This window comes from Lontra canadensis, unplaced genomic scaffold (genome assembly GCF_010015895.1).
Source record: "Lontra canadensis isolate GAN:19392208 unplaced genomic scaffold, GSC_riverotter_1.0 scaffold142, whole genome shotgun sequence".
Classification (NCBI taxonomy): domain Eukaryota; kingdom Metazoa; phylum Chordata; class Mammalia; order Carnivora; family Mustelidae; genus Lontra; species Lontra canadensis.
This window is the reverse complement of record NW_022631136.1, coordinates 133,377-148,152: the sequence shown is the minus strand read 5'-3', so window position 1 is coordinate 148,152 and position 14,776 is coordinate 133,377. Positions and strand designations below refer to the sequence as shown.

The 14,776-nt window shown below is 42.3% G+C and overlaps 1 protein-coding gene and 1 non-coding gene across 4 annotated transcripts in view; one reads left to right on the top strand and one right to left on the bottom strand.

Annotated features, from left to right (window-relative positions):
• Positions 1–9,172: 9,172 nt before the first annotated feature.
• TRNAE-UUC lies at positions 9,173–9,244 on the bottom strand. The gene has a single exon. It is a non-coding gene; the product is annotated as a tRNA-Glu (tRNA).
• A 1,145-nt stretch (positions 9,245–10,389) lies between these two features.
• Positions 10,390–14,776, top strand: part of LOC116858798 (myomegalin) — a 46,585-nt gene continuing 42,198 nt past the window's right edge. For all 3 annotated transcript variants that reach the window (XM_032843700.1, XM_032843697.1, XM_032843704.1), the window contains exon 1: positions 10,390–10,447. The gene's annotated coding sequence lies outside the window, so the exon portion shown is untranslated. The remainder of the gene's footprint in view (positions 10,448–14,776) is intronic.

Below are 14,776 nucleotides of genomic sequence, written 5' to 3'. Positions count from 1 at the left end.
TATCAAATGCTCATCAATGTAGCTCCTCTCATGCCAACTGCTTTCCTGATCACAGGGCCAAGAGTGGGAAGTATTTGGTCCAGAACAGTCTTCCACTACCCCCACTGAACCTCCAACATTGTCCCCCAACCCTCACCCCTTAATTTTGTTTCCTCAGAACACCAAAACTGGTGATGGCCATTCCTCTGTCCTGCTTCTTGGGGTATCCCCTAAATTATTGTGTTTCCTAAGTGTGTAGCAAAGAAACAGAGGTTATATACTCTCCTGCACTTTCAGCCTTCTGGAGCTGGCATTTTGGACAGAGTAGAGATAAGGTGGAAATGCTTTGGCTTTGGCAGTTATCACATTATCACTTGATGTAGTCGCATTTGTGAAGAGTGGCCATGTGATCAAATCAGTTAGAGAGTTCAGTCGTTAATTGAGTGGTTGACAATTAAAACTGACCAGCTTTTGATTGGCTTTAGAACTTCCTAGCACTTCTTCCACACTTCAATTTCTCTCCTGAACAGTTTTCATTCTACATTTGGTATGCCCACCTAAGTCAGAAAGTCTGAATACTCCTCTATTTGTAAAGTACCTGTAGCTGTCTGCTAGGCTTTTTCTGATAGAAAAGGCAAACACTTAGCATTCAAAAGAACTGACTTCTCAGACACTAGATTCCTGAAGTTAACTTAATGTATGATTTTGACCATTCATGATAAAATGACCTGTACAGTGACCTATAGAGAGAAATTTTCTATTGGCCAAATTGCTCAACTTTCTGGTCCAACTTAATACATAGGTGGTTCAAGAAAAGTTAATGGAATAGCAACCTAAAGGAGAGGATGCGACATTCTTTATGTTCCTTAAGTCTCCTTCCAGGGATATATATACACATACATGTATCAAAACAACAGAAAATCAGAATCAGGATTGACAAAGAAGGGAAATCTTCTGGCCTTTATCCACAAGTAATTCCCAAAGAGAAAAACACACACTGAAGTTATTCTTCATATTCTAAGATACTTATCTGCTAGAAGTTTTGTACATGAGTTTTGTACATAAGTATGGCAAGAATATCAGTTCCAAATGTTACATACATGTCCCCAGCAACATACAAGAACTTACTTTACACCCTAGAGGAATAGTTGTGCAACTCATGCCAAGCACTAATCCTTCCATGATCACAGCCCTGTCCTAGTCCCAAGGCTGCAAACCACTGTGCAGGCACGCTCTTTAATCATTTTTATTTTCCAAACACTGCCCACTTTATTCTTTCTCTCCCTCTCCTCAACTGACTGCAGTGTTGCCCCTGCCTATTGGATCTTTGCATAGACCAGTCTTGCCCTTGTAATAAAGTCTCAAGAAGAGGTAGTAAATGAAGTTACTGTGGTGGAGAAAAAAGAAAAACAGTTACTTGTATGGGCCTGCAACCAAACCTGGGACGGTCAGGCGGGAGGTGAGATGCTTGTTACTGAAGCACCAGTATTCTTAGGTTAAGGTGTCCTTTGGCTTCTAACATATCCGATTACTTCATGAGGTTGCTTCTCTCACAACCCACAGCAGGCCCAAAGACTTCATCTACAGGGCTTCACAGAAATGGAGCTACTTGTCTATACAGGGACTCAGTGACCGCACAGATCCCAGCTATATTAAGCAGCCCCCTCTGAAGCCTGATCTGGGATGGAAGAGAACCTCAGGTGGGATTTGCTCCTTCGAAAGGGTACAAATTCTCAGCTGAAGAATCCAAAACTGTCCCTGTGTGGAAACTTCTGTGCTCCTAGGACACCTCTGAAGCTTGACTATGAAGAATTCCCATAAAACCAAATTTCAAACTATGTTCTCCAAGGAGCTTCCTATTGGGCGTTTTGGTAGCCTTTATCCCAGCTGTCAGGAAACTGACTTGGTGAAACTGAAAAATTAGTACCTCAGGTTTACCATCACAGTGACTCATTTAGTTCTTGCTTCTGTATTACCAATCCTTTTCAGAGACTTGTACTTCTCCAATTTGTATATGTGTTTCAAGCCAACACAATCCCGAACCCACTAGCTCTACGAGTTATCCACTGCAGTTCTTTCCCAACACCTTCTCTGGTTCCCATGACCATGGAAGGAAGGATACTGTTGGTTAGCTACTGTGGTGGTGGACGTGGATTTAGGCAATAGGTATGTCCAGCTTTACACCATGGAATGATCAGTGAGAGTGCAATATGGCAAATGGATTGAAGTAGACTAGGCTGGCTGTAAGAGGACCAGTTTTTTATCTACTTATATTAATGGAAGTAAGAGGTGATAGATGGAACAAAAGACCTCTATGTTAATATTTCAACAATAAAGTATTTCTTTAAAATAGTCTACTTGTCGGGACGCCTGGGTGGCTCAGTTGGTTGGATGACTGCCTTCGGCTCGGGTCATGATCCCGGGGTCCCAGGATCGAGTCCCACATCGGGCTCCCAGCTCCATGGGGAGTCTGCTTCTCCCTCTGACCTTCTCCTCGCTCATGCTCTCTCTCACTGTCTCTCTCTCAAATAAATAAATAAAATCTTAAAATAAAATAGTCTACTTGTCATACAGCTAGTAAATCAAAGCTTATTAATTTGGGAAATTAGATTCTACCAAACATTGATTGCAAACTTAATCTTTTTATCTTATATCCATTCAAATGTTTTATACACAATAAAAAACCAGATGCATTCTAAGGTTACAAGATAGATCATTACTCTTTTACCAAAAAAATAAATAAATAAATAAATAAATAAAAAATAAAAGCTACAAAGGACTAACTCCATAGACCAGAATTTATTTCTTCATTATATCTATCTTGATTCTGTTCTTTCCCCTCTTTTCCATCTGATACTAATTCTGGTTCCAATTCTTATTTCTTCTCTGGATTAGAATTTTACTCACCTAACCTACAAGTTAGGTTACATTCCCAGAACCACTAAGACAACAGTTTGAGGTTTAGGAAGAGAAACATGGAACCTAGATGAATTTCTTATGTTTTTCTATAGGAGTCTGTTATGCAGCTGGAAAGAGCCCCTTTCAGAATTAAGAGTTTGATCAGACAAATCAGATATTATTTTTATATGTATAGTTTTGTCTAGTATAAGTTTTCTATAAAAACCTTTGGTTTGGGTGCTTTTATTAGGTATTAGCCAGCACTCCAAAAAGCCAATTTTGGAACTACTGTCAACTTGTTCTGGATACCCCTAGGTTTCACCTATAGCACACCATAGGAACAGGCATTGGTGGTTCAGTGGCAGAATTCTTGCCTCCCACGTGAGAGATCTGGGTTTGATTCCTGGCCAATGCAGTGGGCTTTCCTTCATTTCTGTGAGGTTTTCATATTTTTATCCCACAAAATTATACTGCGTAGGCAAATAGCGTCATTTAGGAGTTTTGGTTGCTATTGCTGCAGTGCTTGCATTGAGCAACCACCTTCTTTGAAAAGTGGAGTGTTTCCGGGTGGTTTGCAGTTTAGACTGTTTGGACTTAAGGCCACAGTTACTTTCAGTCTTTCCCCTGCAGGACCCACGGAACGCAAAGTGCCACCAGGTCACTGAGGCCCGTGCTGGACCTGAGGTCGGCCGCTGGGCCACGTCTCACCCCGGAGCGAGGGCAGCCACGGGAAGGTCGCCGGAGGGGAGCCGCAGCGGGGCCCGGCAGATACCCCAGTGGCCGGGGCGGCGTCGGCTGCCCGAGGAAGGCGCAGGCTGGTGGACGCCAGGGGAGCTGCGGCCAGAGGCCCCTCGCTCGCGCCGCCGCACCGCACACCGGCAACCAAGTCTTTCGCGCGACCGGCCACCGCGGTCCGCGCTCCTCCCGCCGGCCCATCCCGGTTCCGGGGAAGGACGCCGCGTGACCGGCGATGCGCCTCAACAGGTGTGGGCCGGAAGACGAAGAGTATACTTGTGAAAGGAAGAGGAACTAAAGACTCCGGGAACCGTGGACCCGGGTTTGTTCTCTAGCTCTTGGGCGCTCCTTGGAAAGGATTCCGATTAGAGGGTAGCAGGGGCGTGACTGCGTTAGACACTGCGGGTGATTAACTTTCATCTAAGAATAGCTTAAAATTTAAGTTTTTTAAGCCTATTTTCAAGTCAACAACATTTTTGCTTTTTAATAATTTATTCATGTCCAACGGCTTTCTTATTCTGGCATTATGTCTTTCTATATTTTACTGTAAACTGATGGTGATTTTTTTTTTAAGTCCTTACCAGGCAAGAATGTGTTAAAATCATCTGGGTTGTTACTATTTTAACTTGTTTGGGAATCCCTGTATTTGTTGGATAAACATTGTAATGTGATACATAATTTCTCATTTTTTAAGATTTTTCTCTAAACAGGAGTCAGGCTGTAGAGAAAAAATCTAGAGGCTTTGATCTTATTATAAAAAGGAAAATGATACACTACTTAGGTGAGGCACACTGCAAAGACTCATCAGGTACCAGGGATTGACCCTGGATGATCAACTTGAAAACAATACCATAGTAAAGCTATTAGACTTTAAAGGTAAAGAAAACATCTTCAGGTTCTCCAGGTAAGACTATGAAATAGGTTACAAACTCAACAGAATTAGATGACCGCTAACACAGAAAGCAAGGCAACAGTGAAGCAGCATTTTCAAGAAACTTACATAAAGAAAGTACAAATCACAGATATTATATCCAGCCAACCTCCATTTCAATGATCAAGTATAGGAGAATGACTCTGCTATGGCACTCTGGTGACCTTGTACTTCTCCACATGGGCCACACAGGCAAGGTTCAACTGTTGTTTGACCCAATTCTTGGCTGAATATCCCCGTGGAACATGTAAAGATAGGCAGTCTTGTGAGTTGCTATTGTATGGATATTGTATGGATTAATCTCTTACGGTAGACTGCCTATCCTGCCTGGGGCAGGCTACAAGTAGACGCTCTCTCACCTGTCTCCCTGGTTTTGGTGAGACTTGGAAATCTCCACCTTATCTCTACCCCCCAGGATGTGACTACAAGCTATCAAATGACTTGGCAGCAAAATGAAATTGGCTCCTTCATGACAGAGCAAGCCACCACTTGTGTTTTCTTGTCATCTGATCCCTCCAGTGTGGTGTCATGCTATAGGATTACAGATGTGGGGAGGTGACAACATGCTACACTTGCTTATGCTGTATATATAAGTAATAACTACCTCAGTTCATTTGAGATTGTCTCCTTACTAGACAGGCACACCTAGCAGCTAGTACTATACTACTGCCTAGGGACCACTATACTATTTGACAAAGGTGGTACTCAATGTGGGGCTGGTAAGGTCACCGTGCTTTCTCAGAGACAGGACAGCAGGGAGTGCATGGTCCAGGTTAGGGGATACGAGAAGGTTTCTCAGGATGATCTCCCCTAAGTGCTGGTTATGAACCAGGGGAGTAAGGGCCTTTTGACTGTCTATGTGTTCATGGACAACTGGAGGTTCAGTAGTGACAAGGAAGGATGGAAAGCACCCACCTAAATGGTGCTTTAGCTGTTACTAAAAGTTCACTGAGACTGAGTGGATGACCTCTTAAAACCAAAAACAACTACATGGCTGTGCTTACTGTAGGGGTGCTGCTCCATCCACGGCCCCCATCCCTCTCGTCCCCTTATCCTGACCTCAGGTAATAAGAAGATTCCCCACTGCTCCAATGGGCCTCACAGTCTAGTCACACCTCCTTGCTCTCCCTGAGCCCTTTGTCAAGGAGATAAAATGGTCTCCCGGCTGCTGTGTAACCTGCAAGTGTTCAAGCACAAGTGCTCAACTCCTTGGTCTGTGTTCCTGTAAGAGTGTAAATTCCACTGACAGATTGTGGGTAAAACTTGTGGTAAAGAGAAAGGGAAGCTAAAGTTAAGAGAAAGGCCTCTATGCCAAATTAATGTACGGTTGTGAAAATGTGTAATTGAAATCAATGAGTTGCATGCTTATACTATGAATGCTCTTAAAGTATTAGAGGAAATTAAGAGATTCTTCTGTTCAGGGCACTGTCACGTGTAAGGTGCTAATGGGACAAACTCCCCTATCAGTTGCCACCAACAGATGGCTCAAAATTTAGCCTGAGTGAAAAATAAATAAATAAATTTAGCCTGTGAGTGCCTAAACCCTCTGATGTCCAAAGTCCGACTGTATAAATAATGTCCTATTGATTGGCAAGTCAAAAATTTTAATCTCAACAGCTCTGACTGCAGTGTTAACAGATCTCTACCAGCAAGAGTGACTGATAAACCTCACCAGTTTTCAGGAGCTTGCTTGCCAAGTAAACTTTCTTGGAACTATGTAGATAAATCCTTCTGGCAATGCTCAATCCTTCTAGCAGCCAAAAGGAAACAAACAAATAAAAAACCTGTTTTTTCTCACAAAGAACTCTATATTTCTGATACAGAAGCTATCACTGCATGCTAAACTTGTAAGTCCTGCCAAAGTTTGACCTGTTTGTTTTACAACAAAAATTGTTCTTCCACTGTCTTATGGCCTCCATACTTTTTGATGAAAAATCTACACTATGGTTTAAAGTTTGAAAAGTACAGAAATAACATTAAAGTAATAATCTCCATTACCTCCAAACTGAACTGTCCAAAATAAACAGTGTTTAAAAAACAGTGAGTATAATTTCAAAAATGGTGGAATTAGAGCACTAACTGGTGGTGTTTGGCCAGAGGACCAAAGAATTCCCAAATCTCATTCTGCCAATAACCTAGGTTCCCTGATGGGTGCCAGGGTTCCTGAGGGAGATATACACACCAAGAAAAGTGGCAACATGTATATAATCACAATTTGTTATTGGTAGGGCTTGTGTCACAGTAGAGGGAAGCCTAGGAAACCGGTCAGTTAAAGGTCTTAGAGGGTTTTCCTTCTAAGCACAAAACCACCAACTAAACTTCCCCAAATGAATCCGATGGTACAAGTTCTTTGAACGGAGAGTGCCAGGGAAAAAAAGGCAGATAGATGCAGGATTAGAAGCTCCCCTTGTCACCAGCCAGGCTGACAGTTCTGATGGTCAGGTAGGAAAGGGGCAGCAGAACCCACACCCTTTCTTATGATGTTTTATTATAGTGTGTCCTCAACCATTAGAAAAGGAAGCTCAGTATCTATCCTGGTATGTGAAGGATGAGAAAAGTGTTTGCTCCTCCACTGGAAATTAAGGGTTGGGAAGGAGGAAAAAAATTTCTACATGAATATTTCCCTTTGCTTTTCTGATCTCATTCCAAATAACAATAAGAGAGATAGATTAGGTAAGTCCTTCAAAAAGCCATTTTCCCCCATGGTCATTCCTGTGTATCATACTGGGTCAGGAAATGGGCAACAACTGACCAAGGGAGGCCATTTTACTATTATAGCATAGCCCTCTAAAGTACGTGAGAACACGGCATAAATTCAGTTAATCTCAGGGCTACACTAAGAGGTTACAACACCTTCCTACTATACTTCATTTTTGGAAACATAAATAGCTGCAGTACGGTATGTATTACTGTGTCGCTGAACACAGCTCGTCAGGTAATGTTATACAGTGTGCAACACATGACAGCATAAGCCAACTATATCAGTGTGGATAATGTAAGATGGGAAATTTTATTATTAAATCTTACTATTTTTATTGTTTATTATTATATTATTAACTTCTTATTATCACTGAATTTCCTTTAGAAAGAAATAAAAATATAGAAAAATTACTGATCCAATAAAGCAAATTCCCTCCACTAATGTTCTCATCAAAACAGATCAAGTGGAGGCCCCTGGTTGGCTCAGCCAGAAGAGTAAGCGACTCTTGATCTCCGGGTCCTCAGTTTGAGCCCTACACTGGGTGTCAAAATTACTAAAAATAAATAAACAGAGAGGATGAATACTTACCATTTACATCGACATGGATGGAACTGGAGGGTATTATATTGAGCAAAATAAGTCAATCAGAGAAAGACAATTACTGATTTCACTCATATGTGGAACATAAGAAACAGAGAAGAGTGTCATAGGGAAAGGGAGGGAAAACTGCGTGGGAAGTCATCAGAGAGGGGGACAAACCATGAGAGACTCAACTATAGGAAACAAACTGAGAGTTGCTGGAGGGGATGTGGGGGGTGGGGGGTGGAGTAATTGCCGGATGGGCCATAAAGAGGGCACACCTAGTGTGATGAGCAACTGATGAATTATTGAACTCTACATCTGACACTAATGATGTACTATTTGTTGATTAATTGAATTTAAATTTTTAAAAAACAAATAATTAAAATAATAAAATAACTCTTATCTTCCTTCATTTTTTTTTTAGAGAGAGAGCTGAGCAGGGTATTAGGGGTGGACGAAAGGAAAGGCAAAGGGAAAGGGAGAGAGAGACTCTTAAGCAGGATCCAGGCCCGCATGTAGCCCTAGGCAGGGCTGGATCCCAACCACCCTGAGATCATGACCGAGCAGAAATTAAGAGTGAGATAACTCCTATCTTCCTTTTAAAAAAATAAAGTGGCCATCAAAACGAACATTGAATTATTGAAACAACTTCTCTCTGGTTTTTAAAAATCTGCTCTGCTTCCAACCATTGTTAGGTCTTCAGAAGCTGTCATCTTCATTTCTGGTGCTCATTTATTTCTCCCAACACTTCTGAAGATGGATTTAGGGACCCTCCTGTGCACCACTTCCCCAAGTTCCTCAAGGTGAAATATGCCCATGAAACTATTCAAGTAACAGCTCCATAGCCACAAAATTTAGAATCCGAAAGACCACTCAGGCAAAAAGTCCAGACTTAAACGTTTACTACAACTAATCTTACGTGGAAGAAAAGGTAAACACCGGAGCAGAACATGGAGACTTCAAGAGCGCTGAGATAATAGGCAATTCTTCCAGTTTATTTGTCCCTTGTGGACTCAAAGCTATGGGAAAATTAACTCTGAAGAGGTTGGTTGGTGGTAAATAAAGTTTGAGATTATATTTAAAACACAGATAATTCATAGTGCTAGTTTTAAATGGGAGGTGGGGGAATGAAGTATCATACAAGTTGCGGCATATAATTGGTGCTTACAGGTTGGTGGGTAGTATAGAGATAGAGTCTGAAATTCTCCATTTCACTTAGCAGTTCTACTTTCTGGAATGTAGCCTCAAAAAATAGTGAGCTCTATTTTCCCGCCAGTCTCAGGAACGGGAAACAACAAACCAAACCAAAACACACAGAGCTCAACAAACAGTAAGACAACGACCCATTCCCTGACCGGGAATCGAACCCGGGCCGCGGCGGTGAAAGCGCCGAATCCTAGCCACTAGACCACCAGGGAACCGCAGAAAGGCAATATAAAAAAATGCTCTGAGAGGAGTTAGCTCTTGCCTGATCTCTCTAGAAAAGCCGCCCGGATCTGCCTTTACCTTGCCTCCCGCTCTTGAAAGGAATTCTCCCCTAAGTCCATTCCCTCCCTGCTTTCTCAAAAAAAAAAAAAAAAAAAAGAGCCCCACAAGAAAGACCGATAGCTCGGCGGGACAGCAGACGCGCCCCGAGCCCCCCCGCCAGGTCCACAAGTCCCGGCATCAATCCCCTCCTGGCGGCCGCTCAGAACCACCCTGAGAACGCGCCTTCGTGAGGCGGCCGCGCGCCAACACCAAGTCGCAAAGAGGACCCGGCAGCGCAAGGCGCCCGGCGTGACACCCCGGGGTCCCCAACATCAGCTGGTAGACTCCGGGGGACGCAGCAACCCAGGCGGCGCAGATCGAGCCCGCTTTCAAGAAGCTTCCGGGGCCCGAACCGGATCCGGGGTCCCGCCCCCCTACAACCCGCCGCGCTGCGCTTGCCCCCTACCTTAGCCGCTGCTCTGCACGCTCGGCCGGAACAGTCCTTTTCGACGCCGGCCTTTCTCCCGCGCCACACAGCCGCTCTGTTCGAAGGCGTGTTTCTTCTCTTCTCGGTCGCGGTCTCGGAACCACACGTTCTTCTCCCAGCGGCCCGCCTGTGGCGAACAACTCTCTCGACACCGGCGGCGAGGACTAAGCTCGGACCCCGGGCTGGGCAGCCTTGGAGCCTCTTCCCCGCCCCGCTTCGAGGGGCAGGGGCAGGGGCAGGGCCGGGCCCCTCCAGCGCGGCCCATCTCGCGGGTCGGAGGCCCGCACTCCTGAGTGCCGCCCGCACGCCAACTGCGGGCGGCGTCAATGAAATAGGTCGGACCTGCGACGCGCATGGGATGCGCGCGGCCGCCGGCGGCGAAGTCGCGGGCTCCGCGCCCGCTGCCCTCGCGGCCCAGCAGTCCGCACCCGCGGGCCCTAACGTCCCGGCCGGACTGAGCACCCAAGACGTCCCAGCGGGAGGGACCCGGAGGAGAAGGGCAGCCTCCCCTTTCGGTCCTGTCCGATATTAGCTTCCCAGAACGCTCTGGAAGAGACGGAACGGGAGAGGTGGAAACAGAGCCGAGAGAAAGAAGAACTAACTCCATGCGATTTTCCTCATCTAAAAACCGCATGAAGATGAAATCGGGGTTCGGTCGCGGGTGATGGTGAGTCGAGTCCCCCTCTCCAGTGGGAGCCAAAGCCTTGGCCTGGCCACCCACGAGTAAGCAGCCCCTGCTCCTTTTGGCATTTGAACGTCATCCCCCTTGGGCTTTCCGTGGATTCCAAGGATGCAACTGGTAAATTTATTTTTAATGCCCTTACTTGAAGTAAGAGTACTTTAAAATCTCTTAACAAAAGACACGGTTTCTGGTAGGTTTTGAATGAGGTCTTCCAGGTGTGGGGGAAACTAGAGAAAGCAGTTACAGCTGAGAATCACACACTCCCAGGAACTACACTTCAGCCAGGTGGGTTTGTCTCTTAGGCTGGGCCAATGTTACTTTAAATGCATCTTTGGTTGAATTTAAGATAAATTTAGGACGTTTGTGAGGAATAGTTTAATTTTCATAGGCTTTAATTTAAATACACATTTTAAAAGTTATAGAACAAGCACATGAAGCCTGCCAGTTTTACAAAAATGGGAAAGAAATTATGTATAAATGGGAAAGCATCATAAAATGGCCTGTATTTAATGGCCAGTATTTAGTGGTTGTTTCCACTAAAGGTTTTTTCCCCCTTGGATAGGTAACCTCTAGCTTCTCTTTCTATAAAACCTGACAATCACTGCAAGAACCAAAATTCGACATTCTAGTTACAACCTACTCTTCCTTACACCTTTCTCAGCATCTCTCCCTAATCTTTTCTAATGCAATTTTAAAAAAGTCAATTTTTACATAGCCTCCAATTTCAACCTCATGGTCAACAACTATCAGTCCAGTTAATTAGAGGCCCTCCTGGGAATTTGATCTCCACACAAAGAATAGAGAATTCCAAACCAAACATTGTATTTATGGTCATAAATAATAGAAAAGTTTGCTCTAGCCAAACACCTGGAAAATGAACTTTTTTTTCAATAAGAATCTAGATTCATGGTTGAGTGTTGCAGACATTTTGTCTCTAAAGGAAACTGGAGATTTATTTTTTCTGGGAGCTGCAATAGAGGGTCTTTGGCAAAGGGATCAGATATAATATGTGAGGACCTATGTCTTACAATGAAATGAGAGAACTTAAGTGACTGCAGATTTTTATTTGTGTGGTGGCTACTTTGTTATGTACACATTTCAAAATTTATTGAGCTCTGAAAAAAATCAAACCTGGAAGACTTTAAGACTTACTACTAAGCTGCTTATTAACATAAACAAGACCGTGTGGGAGTGGCAGAAGGGTACATGTGTAAATAAAAAGAACTGAATTGAGACATGTAAAATAGACCTCCCTTCTCTGGTCAAATTATTTTCCAAAAAGAGACACTAAAGCAATTCAATGGGGAAAGGACTATCATTTCAACAAATAGCATTGGAACAAGATATCTACATAGTGAAAAAAACCTACAATCCCTACTTTACAATATACATGAAAGCTAATTTGAGTTGGATCATAGACCAAATCATACACACTACAACTATAACGTTTTACAAGAAAATACATGAGACTATCCTTATGACCTGGTGGTGAGCAAAATAAATATCACACACCAAAAACATAAAGAAGAAAAATGATAAGTTAGACTTTAACAATATTAAATATAAAAATAATAAGTTAGACTTTAAAAATATTAAACTTTTAGTCTAATTAAATATTAAATTAGACTTTAACAACAGTCATACTTAAAATATTAAATGTTAAAATTATAAAATAATTAAAATATTAAAAATGTCTTCTCATTAAAGATACCATTCAGTGAAAAGGCAGAGCCAAATCACAGACCGGGACAAAATATTCACAGAACATGACAAAATATTCACAGAACATATCTGACAAAGACCCTATCTCCAGAATATAAAATGACCTCCTATAATCAATATTAGAAACTGAAACACCCATTTTTTAAAAATGGGAAAAAGCTTAAACACTTCAGACAGAAAGATATACCAATGGCCAGTAAGCACATAAAAGAGTGCTCAGTATCACTATTTAGGGATATAGATATTAAAACTGCTTTGAGATACCACTGCACCCAGTAGCACTAAAAAAGTCTGAAAAACACCGAATCTTTCTGAAGATGTGGAACAACTAGAACTCTCCCGCATTTTTAGTGGGAATGTGTTATAGGCATTTTGGCTTTATAGTTTCTTATACATTTAAACAAATTTACATAAACATCCCTTTATTCCCATAAAATCCTTCACCTAGATACTCTTCCAAGAGAACTGAAAACATATGTCCATACCAAAAAGATTGTAAAAAGAATGTTCATAGTGTTTTCATTCTCAATAGCCCAAATTAGAAACTACTCATGTGTCCACTATACGGACACTGATAAACAGATTGTGGTATATCCATATAATAGGATATTACTCAGCAATAAAAAGTAATGAGCTTTTTTTTTTTAAGATTTTATTTATTTATAACAGAGAGAGACAGCGAGAGGGGGAACACAAGCACAGGGAGGCTGGAGAGGGAGAAGCAGGCTCCCCACTGAGCAGGGAGCCAGATATGGGGCTCTATTCCAGGACCCTAGGATCATGACCTGAGCTGAAGGCAAACACTTAACAACTGAGCCACCCAGCGCCCAAAAGGCACGAATTTTTACATACTCCACAATATAAATAAAACTCGGAGACATTATGCAGAATACAACAGCATACATACTCCATGATGCCATTCACAGGAATTTCTAGGAGAAGCAAAACTAAAGTGCAAAATATCAGCACAATTATTTTCAAAAATAATGCAGAGGATAATGACAATGGGGATGATGATCCTGATTATGATATTATTGAGCAGCTACTAAATTCAGGCACAGCCAACAACAGAATGAAGTAGCTACTCTTATTAGCCCATTTTTTAAAAAAAATATTTATGTGACAGAGAGAAAGATCACAAGTAGGCAAAGAGGCAGGCACAGAGAGAGGGGAAGCAGGCTCCCCCCTGAGCAGAGAGCCCAATTTGGGGTTTGATCCCAGAACCCTGAGATCATGACCTGACCTGACCTGAAGGCAGAGGTTTAACCCACTGAGCCACCCAGGTGCCCCTTATTAGCCCCATTTTACAGAAGAAAGAATTGAGGCACATAAAATTTAAGTTACTTCTCCAAGGCCACACAAGGACAGAATCAGATTTAAAAACTAGAGCCTGTGCTCCTGAGCACAGATAGATCATCAGATCTTTCTTCTTCTCAGTCTTAGGTATTTCTGATTTTCTCAGATGTAGGTAGGGGTGAGAAGAGAAGAGAGAAGGAAAGAGAGGGCAAAAGAGGAGTGAGCGATAGAAACACAAAGATCTGTAATCAACAAAGAGCAGAACAGGAAATTTATGAATGTTTTTACATCAAAGGTTATAAAAATTTCTGGGAGGTTTGTGATCTGCAAGCAAGCTAAAGATTCTTATGCCGAAGTGGTTAAGTATTGTGCTGAGGTCAGAAAATTAATCACAATTTTTAAAGCTGAAAACTAATACATTAAAATTTCTAGAAGAAAATGTGGGAAAATGTACTTACAGTCTTGGGCAGAAGAGATGTCTTAGAGAGTAAGATACCTTAACAATAAAAGAAAAAATAAATCAGATTCCGTCAAAAGTAAAAACTTATGTTATCAAAAATCACCATAAGAGGGGCACCTGGGTAGCTCAGTGGGTTAAGCCTCTGCCTTCGGCTCAGGTAATGATCCCAGGGTCCTGGAATGAGATCGATCCCTGCATTGAGCCCCACATCGGGCTCTCTGCTTGGCAGGGAGCCTGTTTCCCCTCTCTCTGCCTGCCTTTCTGCCTGCTTGTGATCTCTCTCTCTCTGTCAAATAAATTTAAAAAACAAACACCATAAGAAAGTAAAAAGGCAATCCATAGAGTAGGAAAAGATATTTGCAATATTCTTATCTGAACATGACTCAAATTGAATGGACAGAGAACTTTTAGAAATCAATAATAAAAGCCAAAACATTAAAAATTAGCAAAATACCAGAATAGGCTTGCTTCACAAAAGATAATTTCTAAATGGCCAAAAGACATAAGGAAAGATGCTTACTTATATCATTATTTACTAGGGAAGCACAAATTAAAACCACAGTGAGATACTACCTTTATGCACTCAAAGCAATCAGTAAACTTTTAAAGAGGGAGAACACCAACTGCTGACAAGAGTTCCTTATCGTTGCCGTTGACAAGGTAAAATCACACATTCTGGAAAATTGGCTGTTCCTAATAAAGTTAAATTTACACCGACCCCATGACCCAACAATTCCGCTACAAAGTATATACTCAAAAAATGAATGCACATGTGTAAGAACCTTGTTCACAATGGCCAAAACTATAAATTATCCAAGTATCCATCAATAGCAGTA